Here is a 15,693-nt window from a genome sequence, read left to right as displayed (position 1 = left end):
TGTTACGTCGGTGTCGGGTTTGCTGCTCTGTCTATGGCATAGACCTCGTCTTGGAATACACCGCATGCGTCAGGAGGTCGGAATGATTGGCTTAGCTGTATATGTGTTGAGTACATCCTAGCTCATTTCCCTTTTCAATTTTCCAGCAGTCGGTGTATATTGTGATGCCCCTGCCGTTGTCTAGAACTACTTCCAATTCCTCCCTTGAAGGATATCGTATGTTCTGAACCTGGAAGTCCAAAACCCCTGTGATGTGGTCTGTTTTGGATGTTAGGTCGGTTATTATTCCGTTTAATTGTCCATTCTTAATATCGTCCAGAATCGTCACGTGTCCATGCTTAGCTGTTTTCCACAAAGTTTTAGAAACAAGTTTTTTCAATTGGGAGAAAATTTTTCGAAGCGAGGTCGCCCCTCGGCTGTGTTTGGCAAGCACTCCGAGAATATTTCTGCCATGAAAAGCTCTCAGTGAAACCCCGCCAATTTTGTAGGAAAAATTAATAAGAAGCTCTGGCTTAAATCTCTTCGGAGGCTATAGCGCATTACATTTATTTTTTTATTTTCTTGCCTTGAAAATCTTTTTACTGCTTTATTGGTTGTGAAATTTAAAATATTCGAAATGTAAAACAAATTTGAAATCTTGTTTTATCTGTAAATGTGAATATTAAATGATTAATTTTTAAGTTAATGAGTAAGCTCAAGTCACAGGAATCAAAATTTCTAAAAGACAGTAAGTAAACTTTACTGCCTTTTTGCTATGGACAGTATTGTTATTGTTCTTAGGGCTGGGAGGACTCTTCTTCCATGGAAAGGCATGATGGACATCTTTGATGGATTGATGTTAAGCCTCACACTGGCACACCATCTCCTAGTTATGGTGATAGGGATATGGATACTAATAGGCATAGCGATATCAGTAGGGATAGACAGATGCCGAGTTGAGGTATTACTATCAGTTTGTGGCTGTGAAATATTCCTATTTGATAATTCTAAGTGTCCAATTGAAACTTTATGCTCACATCTGGGTATATAACATTCGGTTACACATTAATTTAAGTCTACCTTATTTGTTAGATACAGTGAAACTTCTCTAAGTCGAATTTTCTTAAGAAACAAATAAATTTTTATAATATCACTATCTAATTTTGTCTATAAGTCGAATTTCTACAACTCAAACTAAAATATAACAGAAACTGAGGCAGCTAGCATAATTTCGGGGAATTACCTGGCGACAGATAAAAACGTTTACATACCTATTTTTAAGTTTTTAAACTTGCGTCGCGCACATCAGTTGTTGCTAAAGGTTGTGAAAATTTTCAAAGAATTTTTAGTGATACATATTATTGGGAGACTAAAATGATATCAAAGCGGAATGTGAAGTGTTTAACGATTAAGGAAAAATTAAAATTAATCGCTGAGGTTGAAAAGGGCGAAAAGAAAAAAGGACATTGCACAACAATTTGGAATTCCTCTTAACACGCTATCAACCATTCTAAAAAACGAAAAAAAACTTTTAGATAAAGAAGGTGACTATAATTTCAACTCGAAACGAAAAAGGATTACAGCTTGTTTAAATAATGATATTGATGAAGCTATGCTTAAGTGGGTTACTACCGCACACAACAAAAATCTTCCTCTTTCGGGAACCTTAATCAGAGAAAAAGGTAAGGAATTTGCGGGTGCCGAATATTTTTCAGATAGTGTAGGATGGCTAGATAAATTTAAAAAAAGGCATATTATCGCCCAAATGTCGATTGGTGTTAAAGTGCTTCCGCCGATTTATAATCTGGCGAAGCTTGGAAAAAAAATGTTTTGCCAGATTTAATCAGACATTACCACGAAAACGATATTTTTAACGCAAATGAAACTGGCCTTTTTTTAATGTTTACCTAACAAAACATTAGCGTTTAAAGGGGAAAAATGCTTTGGTGGAAAAAACAACATAGAGAGAATTACAGTTATGGTTGCAAGTAATATGAGTGGTTCAGAAAAGTTGAAATTGCTAGTTATCGGCAAGTCAATAATCCACGTTGTTTTAAGGGCATAAAATCACTTGATGTGGACTATGAGTTCAACAAAAAAGCGTGGATGACAAGTGAAATTTATGATAAGTGGCTCAAAAAGCTATGAAATCTTCGTTGCCCAAAATAAGAAAATTTTAATGTTTGTTGACAATTGTCCCGCACATGCTAAAAATGTACAAGCTAATTTAAAAAACATTAAACTGGAATATTTTCCTCCTAATCTGACATCTGTTCTCACAACCAATGGATCAAGGGATAATACAAAATCTAAAGCAACATTATAGAAAACGAATTGTGATGAAAGTGTTGGCCAATATGGAAGAATCAACACCTGCTACTGTGTCTTTACTTGATGCAATCAGGGATTTAAATAAAACCTGGAATCTCCATGTTAAACAACAATCAGAAATTGTTTTAGAAAGGCCGGTTTTGCCAGAGATGAACTAATGCTACTACAAGTGACTGGGATGAAGAAGACGATCTTCCATAGTCTGAATTGAAACAAATTTGTCCTAGTCCTAATCCTAGTTCCTCCGGTCCTAGTTCTAATCCCAGTCCCAGTCCGTCTCTGGTTAACTTCCCGGAAAAAAGGACCGTAAATACTACAAATTTATATACCAAATTTTCAAATTTTGAATTTTTTCTAAAAAAATTCTAAACTCAAGAATGGCTAAACCGATTTGGGATTTCAAAATCTACAAACCATCATCTCTCCTTCCTGTATCTTTCCTAAAAATTTCATGGCAATCTTTCTATCCGTTCTCGAGTTATGGAGTGACAATCAAAATTTACACTTCTTTTTATATATATAGAAGATAAATGGTCAGCATTAAAACAAAAAAAAAGATCAATTTTTTCGAATAAAAATTTATGTACATATGCATTATATTTGTAACTGTTTTTTTATAATAAATACATACATACATATGTAAATAAGTTTTAAAGTTTTCAACCTAGTATATGTATATCTCGTAACTTGAATTTTCCCTAATTCGAATTTTCCGTAACTAGAATTTTTTTTCGGTTCCTTGAATATTCGAGTTTGGGAGGTTGCACTGTATATAGATTATATTTGTATGCCACCACTACCTTTCCCAATAAGAAATACAACATTGTTGTTTTGGAGAATTCCCCTCTCACTCGTATCATAGTATGAATTTATCAAAATGCGCATCGTGCCAGCACAAAGCTCGATTAGTGTGAGTGCACTAAATTGAGCGTCAATTATTCTCATTTACGTACACTTGCCACCTCTACGTTCTCATCTGCTACTCATTGACATTTGTTTGCTATGGCGCTAGCGGAGGTGGTGGCAGCACAAGCGGTAATAGCAGCAGCAATTGAGTTCTCTTCACTTCTCTCCACCTTAATCGGTTCAGTTGAGTTCAGTCTACGCACCTTAGCTCGTCGTCTCACCTCCGCCGACGTGTTTTGTTCTATTGGGATTTTTTTTCTTCCTAAATTTTGTGCTTGATGGCAAAGTTCTTCCCCTCCACATCAAGTTAATTCAATGGTATCCCACCCAGAAAAATAAATATATATATAAGAACAATGTATATTTGTTCCAAATTTATTAAATATGTACATAACATATGGTATATTATGGTTTTATGTGCATGAAAACTAAGAATATAATGATGTAAAGTTAAACATGTTTGTTAAAAATAATGTGTATAGATATGCACACAAATCTACTCACATATCTACATAGATTAAAGTGCAATATATGAGTGTGAGAAAAGGAATTTTCAAAATCAAGTGATTCGTAATCAGCAGAAAATTTGCGATGTTATTGTTGAAATTCTTACTAGGTAAAGTAAAACGAAGAAAACAATAAAAATTTTAAATTTAGTAGAGTGAAAAGTAACTAGAAAAAAGAACATACAGAAAAGGCGACTGATTAACGTCATCGTGTCATTCTGGTAATTGTAAATATGTATCAGGTATTTAAATACACAGTAGAATGTGTGAGTGGGTAAATGTTCGGCTGGTTGGTTACGGAGCAATTGAGTTGAGAAGCAGAACGAATAAGCAAGTTAATAAGCGAGCGAGAAGGAAGGCAGGCAGACAGGCAGGGTTGCATTTATGCGGGAAAACGAAATAAGCTTTGAAATGTGTAATGTATCCATGGCAGTAGTTCTTAAGCTTTTTCGAGATGAAGGGCTATTTGACAAAATATTTATACTCTGCCAACCACAATGTATTAATATGGATAAAAGATAAGTTGCGCGCCTCTCAAATGTGAATAAGAATGTGGGTAATTTTATATAAAGTGGCCCCAAGCAAAACTCGTACACCCACTCACATATTTTGTTTTATTAAATATATACATAGGTACCTAATCTTGCAAAAAAGAAAGCTTATTTTATTTCATGGTAATAGTCTAGTTGAGGGGTCGACTGCTAATACGCTACCAAAAATAACGAGAGAGGTGTCAAACGACTCGTCTTGATATCAGTATTAATAATCCGGAGGCGGAAAATAAAAATTTTAACGCGTTCGAAAGATATTAACGAAAAACCGAAAAAAGACCCGCTGGTACCGGGAAAATTTTAGAATAGCACCCCCCGAGTTCGGGGTTAAACTTGGTATCAAATGAAAGAGGGAGTTCTCCCGATCACAAATATATATAACTTAAAGTGCGCAGACTTATAGTTTACGAGTTATTTGATGTTAAAGTTTGCAAATTTAGCAAATTTCTATAGCACTTTCACTTACAATTTACACATCTTTCAAAACCTTTATGCACATAAATATCTATATAAATTGGCAACGATACACTTAAATTTCATTTTAGTATATTTCACATATAATTGCATTGTTTTTACTTAATATAAAAGTTTTTATTTAATCAATCGCACTTTTGTAGCAACATTCACATTTATGTATATATATATTTTATTGATGACATTACAAAACTGTGCTGCCACATCTAAAAAACGGAACAAGTGCAGAATCGAAAAATAACTTATAAAAATATCTTTCATCTGATGTATATATATCTTTAACTTTTCTAGTATTTATTTACCAAAAATTTGAAAAAGCTCTTTTTTGCATTCGTGAACGAGCTGATATTACCTTATAACTCTTATGTTTATTGTTATGTTAGCCGATCCAACACCGGCTGCGCCATGCACAGTAATTCTGCGTAGAACACCTTTCCGCGTAGGCGGCCTTCGGCCGCGCTTATTTAAAATAACCCTGGGCTACGCCATGCCACGTCCGGGTGTGTGGTATAACCGTGGCTACCGCCACGGTGATGTCCTTCCGCATATTACCTTATAACTCTTATGTTTATTGTTATGTTAGCCGATCCAACACCGGCTGCGCCATGCACAGTAATTCTGCGTAGAACACCTTTCCACGTAGGCGGCCTTCGGCCGCGCTTATTTAAAATAACCCTGGGCTACGCCATGCCAAGTCCGGGTGTGTGGTACAACCGTGGCTACCGCCACGGTGATGTCCTTCCGCATATTACCTTATAACTCTTATGTTTATTGTTATGTTAGCCGATCCAACACCGGCTGCGCCATGCACAGTAATTCTGCGTAGAACACCTTTCCGCGTAGGCGGCCTTCGGCCGCGCTTATAAATAATAACCCTGGGCTACGCCATGCCAAGTCCGGGTGTGTGGTATAACCGTGGCTACCACCACGGTGATGCACAATTTTTTTTTGTGGGTACGAACACAACACCAACCACGTGGAAATCGCCAACTTCAACTGCAAATATCTCCGGACAGAGATAAAATGTATCTTTTCCGCCTTCGGATTATTGTTCTCGAGATTAATACGCGTCTTTTGACACCTCACTCGATATTTTTGGTAGCGTATTAGCAGTCGACCCCTCAACTAGACTATTACCAGAAATTATCTAAATAGCAGTTTTAATGCAAAACCCAAACTCGTACTGTATTAATTTTTCAGGCAACCTGTTTTCAATCACACCTAGTTTCAAGTTATTTTGAACGTGGATTTCGGGGAAGTCCCAATTACGAATTAAGCTTCATTAGAAAAGTTTGCCTTTTTAGTAATATGTCAAAAAGGATCATAAAAAGTGAAATGGGTAGACAAAGAGGACAAACCAGCGTTGAAGTTCGAAAATTAGTAGTTGATTATTACGAAAACCAAAAATCACTTAGCGAAATATCTGCAATCGTAGACCGAAGCCGGTCCACCGTTCAGTATATTATAAAACATTACAAAGAGGACAAACTAGTTAAAAATAGATCAAAAGTGGCAAAAAACAAAATATTCTACGGAAAGTCATAAAATGATTAATTTTTAAATGCACCGAAACTCGCAAAAATCGCCGAGAATGTTTTGGGAAAGAAATGGTGCCCACAAACGGTGAGAAATATATTGAATAAGGCCGATTTCAACGGCAGAAGAGCAAGGAAAAACCCCCTTAAAAACGAACGTAATCAAAAAGCAAGCCTATGATTTGCCAAAGAACACCAATTCAAAGATTTTTCGTTTTGGAACAACGGACTATTCACTGATGAAAGCAAATTTAATCTCTTTGGCTCAGATGGTAGGCCCTACATATGTATGGAGAAGATCGAATGAAGCCCTCGCAAAGAATATGAAGCCCACCGTAAAGCACGGTGGCGGTTCAGTAATGGTATGAGGTTCGTTTTCTGCATCTGGACCCGGGGAATTGTACTTTATCGACGGTATAATGAATCAAGATGTTTATCTTAGCATTCTAAAAGAAAAAAGTGACACTTTGTAAAGAAAAGCTTTGCCTCAGGGAGGATTTGCATTTTTACCAGGACAATGACCCAAAGCACAAGGCTTATAATGTACGGAATTGGCTGCTATATAATTGTCGGCATGTCATGGATACACCAGCCCAGAGTCCAGATTTAAACCCTATAGAGAATTTGTGGAACTATCTCGATGGAAAAGTTCGCCAACATACAATAAGCTCGAAGGCAGACATGAAAAAGTTTCTGCTGCAGGACGAATGGGAAAAAATTGAGCCTAGCTCTTTTGAAAAGCTTGTTAGAAGTATGCCGAATAGATTGGAAATGGTTATAAGAAACAAAGGAATGCATACAAAATATTAATATTTGCTTACAATTAATTTTTATATGGTGTACGAGTTTGACTTTGGCATTGAATTACAGGACATTTTATTTTTCACGTCAGTAAAAGTGTTATTTAATAAAACATTGAAATTTTATTATTATTATTTTTTGTTATTAATGTACTAATAAAATAAGCAAACCATTTATTGAACCATTTCTTTTGTTTATGGTTTATGAGAATTAAATTAAATACTTTTTAGCTGTACGAGTTTCGCTTGGGGCCACTGTAAGTCAACTTAAGTTTTAACTGTACGTGCGCGCACTTTTGTAAATTTCCTTCACATACATTTAGGCGCCTATACAGTTTATGGCAATTTTAGACAATATCCGTTAAAATAAGCGTTGTGTGTTAAAAAAAAAAAACCCCCAGAACGGGACTGTCTCCGGCTGTGCCGCAGACTTCATACCTTTCATGAATGGAGCTGAGCAATAACCTTATCACATTCGTAGTATCCGAATAATAGGCTGCATAAGATATGGAATATATAGAAAACAGATGTAGATAAGCCACATTTTCGATAAATATCAAAAATAAAAATAAATAAATATAGTTAAAAAAACTAAACACGCCGAAACACGGAGGTTCGTGTCTCCGCTATTAAGCACAACTCGTTTTATAGAGTTTTTTAACCACTGCCTTCTTCAATAATTGCCGCTATATGTTAAAAACAGATTGTTCATCCTCACACAAAGTTTCACATCTCTTCTCTGAACAATATGTGCCACAAACGTAAGCAATTGGTGAAATTTGAAGCCTCAAGCTCTTACTACATATATATACGACCGATCTCCAGATTTTTTAGATAGCAATATGTACTAAAGAAAATATCTCGTGAAATTTTAAGCTTTTATCTTGTAAATTGTGGAGGATATGTCAAAAAACCTTTAGTGGTCCAATCCTCGCTTCCGACAAATGTCTTATCGGATACCAAAATATAGCCGCTTACAAAATTTCATCAAGATATCCCAAAAATTGGGGGACTAATTTGCGTTCAAATAGACAGACCGACATGGCTAAATAAGCTCAGATGACCATGTCGGTATACTTATTGGTAGATCTATCTCTTCTCCTTTAAGGACTTACAGTAGAGATTCTAAAAAATACTATTTAATTTTCACGAAAGTGGATACCGGTTCGTTAAATAAGAATTGCGCCCCTGAACGGGCCGACCCAACAAAAATATTGTTAGCTAATGGCAAAATTGCTACTGCTCAGATCAGGGATGCCTTAAATAAGGTTGTTTTTGTAACTTCAAACACACGGCCCCAGGGGTTTAAAGTGGTCTGGGAAAAATTACTTTATTACATAAAAAAATATTTGGTTCCCTGTCTTTTGTACATCGTAACGAAATGTACGACAATAAATTGGTCGATAAATCGTATTTCGATACAACTACTTTTTTCCGATACCTGCTCAGTAATCGATGTAAAAGTATAGACGACAAATTTTGTTGGTATCGGATCAAAGATCGATACCTCCTTGTATTTTGTAGTATCGTTTAATCCCGAAATAAATACAATTTCCACTATAATTTAGGTTAACACTTCATTTGGATGTAATTTAACTTCGATTAGCCATCTCATTTCCTTCGATTCCCTTATGTCCCCGAACCCATATAAAGGATATTTCCAGGGTGCGGCCAACGCAGCTATAAGTTGCTTGCTGCTCCTACTAGCTTTCAGCTAGTGTATCGTGCAGCTGGCGTCTTTCTTGCTGCTTGGCTGTCAGAAAGGATGGTTTGCCAGCGCAATATATAGCATCTGCAATCCAATTGTCAACCTCACTTACCCGTGGCGAATCCTGTTTCACTAACAGCCGAGCTTCTGGCGACCCCGCACTCCTGATGGATCTAGGGGGTTGGCCGGCGTGATGGCCTAGAAGGTTGCATGTGATCATATCAAATCGGTCCCGAGATGGTGCGGCTAGTACCTTTAGGTGCTTGTTACCGGAACGTACCAGATCGGCATCCGGCAAAGGACCATCAACATCGATAACACTCCCCAAGGCCTTCGGGGAGTGTCCTTATCGCTACAACAACAACAAAAACACGGTAGTTTGAGTGACATAGAAATATCTAGGGAATGTGAATATATTCCAGCCACCACACCTGAGTGTTTCGCAGTCATCGGTGTAGATTAGTATGACGTTATCAGCTGGAACTGTACCCCTCTTCCAATCATCCTAATAACAACACAGGCCGACAACATCTCAGACCCAGAAACCGGACTATATATTTTCGAAGGATTTTGATGCGATGAATCGAAATCTGGCCTCGAAATTGCTCTATCGGCTCTGGTTTTCGAGATAACCTAACCTAAAAGTGCAAAAAACAGCTTTTTTTTATCCATATTTGAGGTTATGTAGCCTTGCAGATGTTTTCTTTAACCAAAATTAAAGGATGGCATCTTTAAATACAAGTCTTCTTTCAAATGGGGTTGAGTTTGCTCAAATATAATTTTTTTTCGCTGAGATATTGCATTTTGAAATTTTCATGTAGGAAAATTTAGAAACATGAAAATTTCAAAGAAGACTTGTATTTAAAGATGGCACCCTTTAGTTTTGGTGAAAGAAAACATTGCAAGGCACATAACCTCAAATATGGGAAAAACGGTGTTTTTTGCACTTTTAGGTTAGGATATCTCGAAAACCAGAGCTAATAGAGCAATTCTGAGGCCGGATTTGGAATCAGCGCATCATAAACCTTCTGATATATATAGTCTGGTTGCTGAGTCTGAATGTTGGTTAAATTTTGTCGGCCTGTGTAATCTATTTCGGAATAGATAGGGTCTAAAGCCGTCCGTGGGGCAGGTGCGGCAAGCTCCGGTGCCACCAACGTACGCAGTGCGCTTAATTTTCTGTAAACATGGACCAGCACAACGATGTGAAATGCTTTTGTGTGAAGTCATGTTCCGCGTACCAACATTTAAGAACCCATGGTCTATAGGCTGTTATCGGTATGCGTCGCAAGAAATCGACAGCCCGTTGCTGTGCCTGCAAATTGCATACACATGCACACTTACAAATGCAAAGCCAATTTTGCTCCAATAAACTTGTATGAAGACAAAATATTTGCAAAAATTTAACTTAAATATTGTTTATATGTGTGCATGTATGTGTGTAATCTTTTAAGCTCTGCAAAACAAAATATATAAATTTTCTTTGTAACAATACTCACACAATTAAGAAGGGGTTTTATTATAAATACATGCGAAATAAGTATAGATATCAATATATTTGGAAATCTTAATCAATTTCTATAGCTACGAAACTCTCCCCCCTTTTAGGATCAGTGTATAACCCACTAAAAATTTTAGAGAATGGTTTTTGTCAAGGTCACGAAAGGGCGTTCTATCTTTGAATTTTTATTAAGCCGGAGTCATTGGTGCCGTAACGTAATCAGCTGTTTATCGTTACGACGGTAAACCAAAACTCAATTGGTTGGCTACGATACGGTTACGACCTTAGCGGCACCAATAATCGATTGCATTGATTCTCATAAGGTTGGTCGAATCAGCTGTTATAAGGTTACCGATAAAGCACCAATGTATCCAGCTTTATTTCCTTATTCCTTTAAAGTAATGGATTTTGATGTTCCTGATTTAATTGCTTCGTTCCTTCAGCTAAATATTAATGCATCGGCCATGATTCCTTGATATCTTAAAAACTCCAACTTGTTGATATCTTATGCACATTGTACTTCAATTATTGCCTTACATTTGCAAACTTATACAAAAAATCATGAACCACTATATTCAATATATTGTGTGAATAGATTGGTGTACTTATTCTGTCTATATGTATAAGTACATATACCTGCCTTGCCGCACCCTTTTCCCATCCTTTACAAGGTAGTATCATTTATTTATTTATTAAACAATTATGATAGGCACTCTAATTGAGTTTAAGGGAGAACGAAATTAAAATGTCTAAGCACTGGAAAATCATCAATGTAATGGCACATACCCGCCCAAAATGGTGTAAGCGTTTATAAGTCATAATGAATATAGTGGCAGCGTTGCCTACTGTTTATAAGGCCCGGTTTTTCAGTACAAGTTCAACTCAATTTGTCAGGTACAACTATGCTTAAACTTATTCTGCAGTTTTACAGTCTACTGTAACTGAAGTTTAAGCTTAGCTTAAGCGCCGATGTGACAGGGTTAAACTCTAGTTAACCTATTAGTTATTTGCATTCGTTCGAAATGGCGTCGAATGTACCCAATAGACTGGGTCGATTTATTAACCGATATGCCATCGATTTTTTGATAGGATTTGGGCTCAGGAAAAAAAGTTCCACTACGCATACACAAAAAAATAATCTTCGATCCTGCGAAAAAAAAATGGCGAAAGGGTAAATTTTTCGACCAAAACACTCAACAAAACCCAAAAAATAATTTTTTTTTTTTTAAAAAACTGTTATCGCCAACGTTTTTACAACAGATTTTCAAAAAAAAAAAATATTTTTTGGGTTTTGGGGAGTGTTTTGGTCGAAAAATTTTCCCTTTCGCCATTTTTTTTTTCGCAGGCTCGAAAATAATTTTTTTAAGGTATGCGGAACTTGTTTTACTGAGCCCAAATCCTATCGAAAAATCGATGGCGCGATATCGGTTAACTTTCGTCCATACAAATCGACCCAAGTTAATACCCAACATGCATTTGAGCTTGAGTACCATTAGAGCTCATGTTTATAACTAGGCATACTTCTAAAATCTCAAGAGTTGCTTCGAAACAGTGGCTCAACTCGACGATCATAGCGTACTTAGCAATTTTTTTTATAAATTATAAATTTTTCATGTTGAAAAAATTGAATTCCCAAATTGTGGCTCTTTAACGGGACTCAAATGTAAGATTCCATACTACAGTATTTTCGCGAAATATGTATATTTTATTTTTAATTGATTACGCTTATTTACTGCTATCATCCAGGTGTATATTTCTCACAATAAACAGCTGTTGGTTTTGGTGGTACCACCTTGGAGGTTTTTTTAACTCCACCTCAACTCGATATCCAATGTAGGATATCAACTGGAGAAAAGTGTTGGCTATTCATTTGAGAACTGTACATTTCCCAAAACTCCTCAATGGTTGGATAATACATAATTTGATAATGATAATAACGTTGGAGATCAACTCGAGAACTCTAAATTTTACAAAATTTCTGAAGGGTTGGATAGTGATTGGGGAATGAAGTTGGATATCAACTCGAGAACTATCTGGTTTAGAAATAATTAAATAATGATGTTGGACATCACCTCCGGAACTAGATATATTTCGCTGGAGAAATATGTTTTTCATGTTTGTTGGGTAAACAAAATGCAGCTGTTGCCGTATCTACAAATTATCTAAATAATAAAAAACCAATGTTGAGGTACAAAAAAGCCTACCCCAAAGGTGGCCTTAAACTGTGACTGAAAAACTGCTCAGTAGTTTAACTGGAGTTTAAATTTTTCTAGAGTTTAAGCAAACTTAGTTTAAGCTTAGCATAGAAAAACCGAGCCTAAGGAAAGAGTTAGATTCTATTTATTCTAATAGTTGTCTCTAAAAGAAAGATAACGTAAGAACAACAAAAAAAGGAAGGAAGTTTGCGATATACAACTGAACTTCTTACAAATTTCAGCCATTAACCTTTTAGTCAAGCGATATAAACCATTCATGTGCAAAGTTTTGGCTAGGTTAGGTAGATCAGTGCTAGAATTACCATTGATTAAAATCGTAGTAAAAATTACATATTCGTAGTAGATTTTTTTATCACAACGGGCCAAATGTCATTGGCCTAGGTGTGTCCCTTGGGCAGCCACATCAACCTAATAGATATGTATTTTATATGTCGATTTCTTCAAATACTATACAATTTAAAAAAGAGAGTGAGTACTTGTGAAATTCAATGTGTAAACATACAGATGTACGTCTGGAAACAAACTTTTTTAAGTTAACTAGAGCTCACCTAGGGGTTGCAGTTAACCCATAACTTTAAATAAATAAATGTGAGGCGCGATAACCTCCGAAGAGATTTTAAGCCGAGCTTCTCTTCCAATTTGCGTCGTGCTCCTACTTAATTTTTCCTACAAACTGGTGGAACGGGACCTACTTGTATTATGCCGACTTTGAACCGCATCTGCAAAGCAGAAGCTTTTGATGGCAGAAATATACTCGGAGTGCTCATCAATAATCTAATCATCATCTATCTTAAATACCACCCCTATCACATCTCAGCTGGTCAACTGGCTTCTGTCAAAGAATTTATTGACTTAGGTGTTTTTGACACTACTTTTTCTTTCGTTAATCACATCTGTTATGTGCTTACGGAGGCTTACAGAAACCATGCTTTCCTTCGTAGATATGCAAAAGAGGAAGGCTCTTTATATCCCTCTAGTTCGCTCAAAACTAGAATACGCCTTAGTTGTCTGGAATCTTATCTATAGCGGTCATGCTGTCAGAATTGAAAGGGTTCAAACAAATTTTATTCGGTTTTGTTCAATTACTTTGTCTATCCAATTCCATCCTATTACTCGCGCGGCAAGCTCAAAAATCTCCAACCTCTTGAATCCAGGAGTGTTTTACATCTGGTAATGTTTTTTTTTTTATCTCATTGCTGCCTCTTTGTATTGTCCGCTCGCCTAGCGAAGGTTGCATTTAATGTGTCTTCAGACATCCTCACCATTTTACTTGCGTGCTTGCAGGGTTAATTATTGCAGTTTTCACCCGACTTTTCGCGCACTTACTGAATTTAATCAACCCTCAAGGAGTTTTTTTATTGATTTTTCTTTGTCGAGAAATATTTTCAAGTGAACACTGGAAGTGTAAATACTTTTAATTTAATTTCTAATATTTATTTTTTTATGTTATATTATTTACGTTTTTCATATAGTTATAGGTGGGTTATTTAGTTTTAATATTTTTGTACCAGGTATTCAGATTCTTTTTGAGCATAACTGACTAAATTTAACAGAAACATATGTAAACATAACAAGTAAGGAAGGCTAAGTTCGGGTGTAACCGTACATTACATACTCAGCTGAGAGCTTTGGAGACAAAATAAGGGAAAATAACCATGTAGGAAAATGAACCTAGGGTAACCCTGGAATGTGTTTGTATGACATGGGTATGATATGGAAGGTATTAAAGAGTATTTTAAAAGGGAGTGGGTCATAGTTTTATAGGTGGACGCTTTTTCGAGAAATCGCCAGAAAGGTGGAGCAGGGGTGATTCTAGAATGTGTTTGTACGATATAGGTATCAAATGAAAGGTCTTAATGAGTATTTTAAAAGGGAGTAGCCCTAAGTTGTATATGTGAAGGCGTTTTCGAGATATCGACCGAAGTGTGGACCAGGGTAACCCTTAACATCATATGTCGGGTACCGCTAATCTATTTATATATGTAATACCACGAACAGTATTCCTGCCATAATTCCAAGGGATTTTGATTACGCTCTGCAGAACTTTTTCATTTTCTTCTACTTAATATGGTAGCTGTCACACCCATTTTACAAAGTTTTTTCTAAAGTTATGTACATTTTGCGTCAAAAAACCAATCCAATCCCCATTTTTCATCCCTTTTTTCTTATTTGCTATTGAATTGTGGCTTTTTTTTCATTTTTCGAAATTTTCGATGTCGAAAAAGTGGGCGTGGTCATAGTCGGATTTCGCCCATTTTTAATACCAAGATAAAGTGAGTTCAGATAAGTACGTGAACTAAGTTTAGTATAGATATATGGATTTTTGCTCAAGTTATCGTGTTAACGGCCGAGCGGAAGGACAGACGGTCGACTGTGTATAAAAACTGGGCGTGGCTTCAACCGATTTCGCCCATTTTCACAGAAAACAGTTATCGTCATAGAAGCTGTACCCGTACCAAATTTCACAAGAATTGGTAAATTTTTGTTGGACTTATGGCATTAAAAGTATTCTAGACAAATTAAATGTAAAAAGGGCGGGGCCACGCCCATTTTGAAATTTTCTTTTATTTTTGTATTTTGTTGCACCATTTCATTACTGGAGATGAATGTTGACATAATTAATTTATATACTGTGAAGATATTCAATTTTTTCTTAAAATTTGACTTGAATTTTTTTTTTAAAAAGTGGGGGTGTTCGTCATCCTATTTTGCAAATTTTTATTTAGCACACATATAGTAATAGGAGTAACGTTCCTGCCAAATTTCATCATGATATCCTTAACGACTGCCAAATTAGAGCTTGCAAAACTTTTAAATTACCTTCTTTGAAAAGTGGGCGGTGCCACTCCCATTGTCCAAAATTTTACTAATTTTCTATTCTGCGTCATAAGGTTAACCCACCTACCAAGTTTCATCGCTTTATCCGTCTTTGGTAATATATTATCGCACTTTTTCGGTTTTTCGAAATTTTCGATATCGAAAAAGTGAGCGTGGTAATAGTCCGATTTCGTTCATTTTAAATAGCGATCTGAGATGAGTGTCCAGGGACCTACATACCAAATATCATTAAGATACCTCAAAATTTACTCAAGTTATCGTGTATACGGACAGACGGAAGGACATGGCTAAATGAATTTCTTTTTTCGCCCAAATCATTTTGATATATAGAAGTCTATATATGACGCA

At 36.2% G+C, this 15,693-nt stretch overlaps 1 protein-coding gene and 1 pseudogene across 3 annotated transcripts in view; both read left to right on the top strand.

Moving 5' to 3' along the window:
- crol (crooked legs) overlaps positions 1 to 15,693 on the top strand; it is a 138,787-nt gene that overhangs the window by 37,144 nt on the left and 85,950 nt on the right. The window contains exon 1 of one of the 3 annotated variants that reach the window (XM_067767126.1): positions 3,545 to 3,832. The exons of the other annotated variants lie outside the window; for them this stretch is intronic. The gene's annotated coding sequence lies outside the window, so the exon portion shown is untranslated. Of the gene's footprint in view, positions 1 to 3,544; positions 3,833 to 15,693 lie in introns of those variants that run through there. 3 annotated transcript variants of the gene reach the window in all.
- Positions 1,958 to 15,693, top strand: part of LOC137240634 (tigger transposable element-derived protein 4-like) — a 141,673-nt pseudogene continuing 127,937 nt past the window's right edge.

Source organism: Eurosta solidaginis, chromosome 2, assembly GCF_040869045.1.
Source record: "Eurosta solidaginis isolate ZX-2024a chromosome 2, ASM4086904v1, whole genome shotgun sequence".
NCBI classification, from domain to species: Eukaryota; Metazoa; Arthropoda; class Insecta; order Diptera; family Tephritidae; genus Eurosta; species Eurosta solidaginis.
The sequence above is the reverse complement of the archived record's forward strand: the minus strand, read 5'-3'. Positions and strand labels throughout refer to the sequence as shown.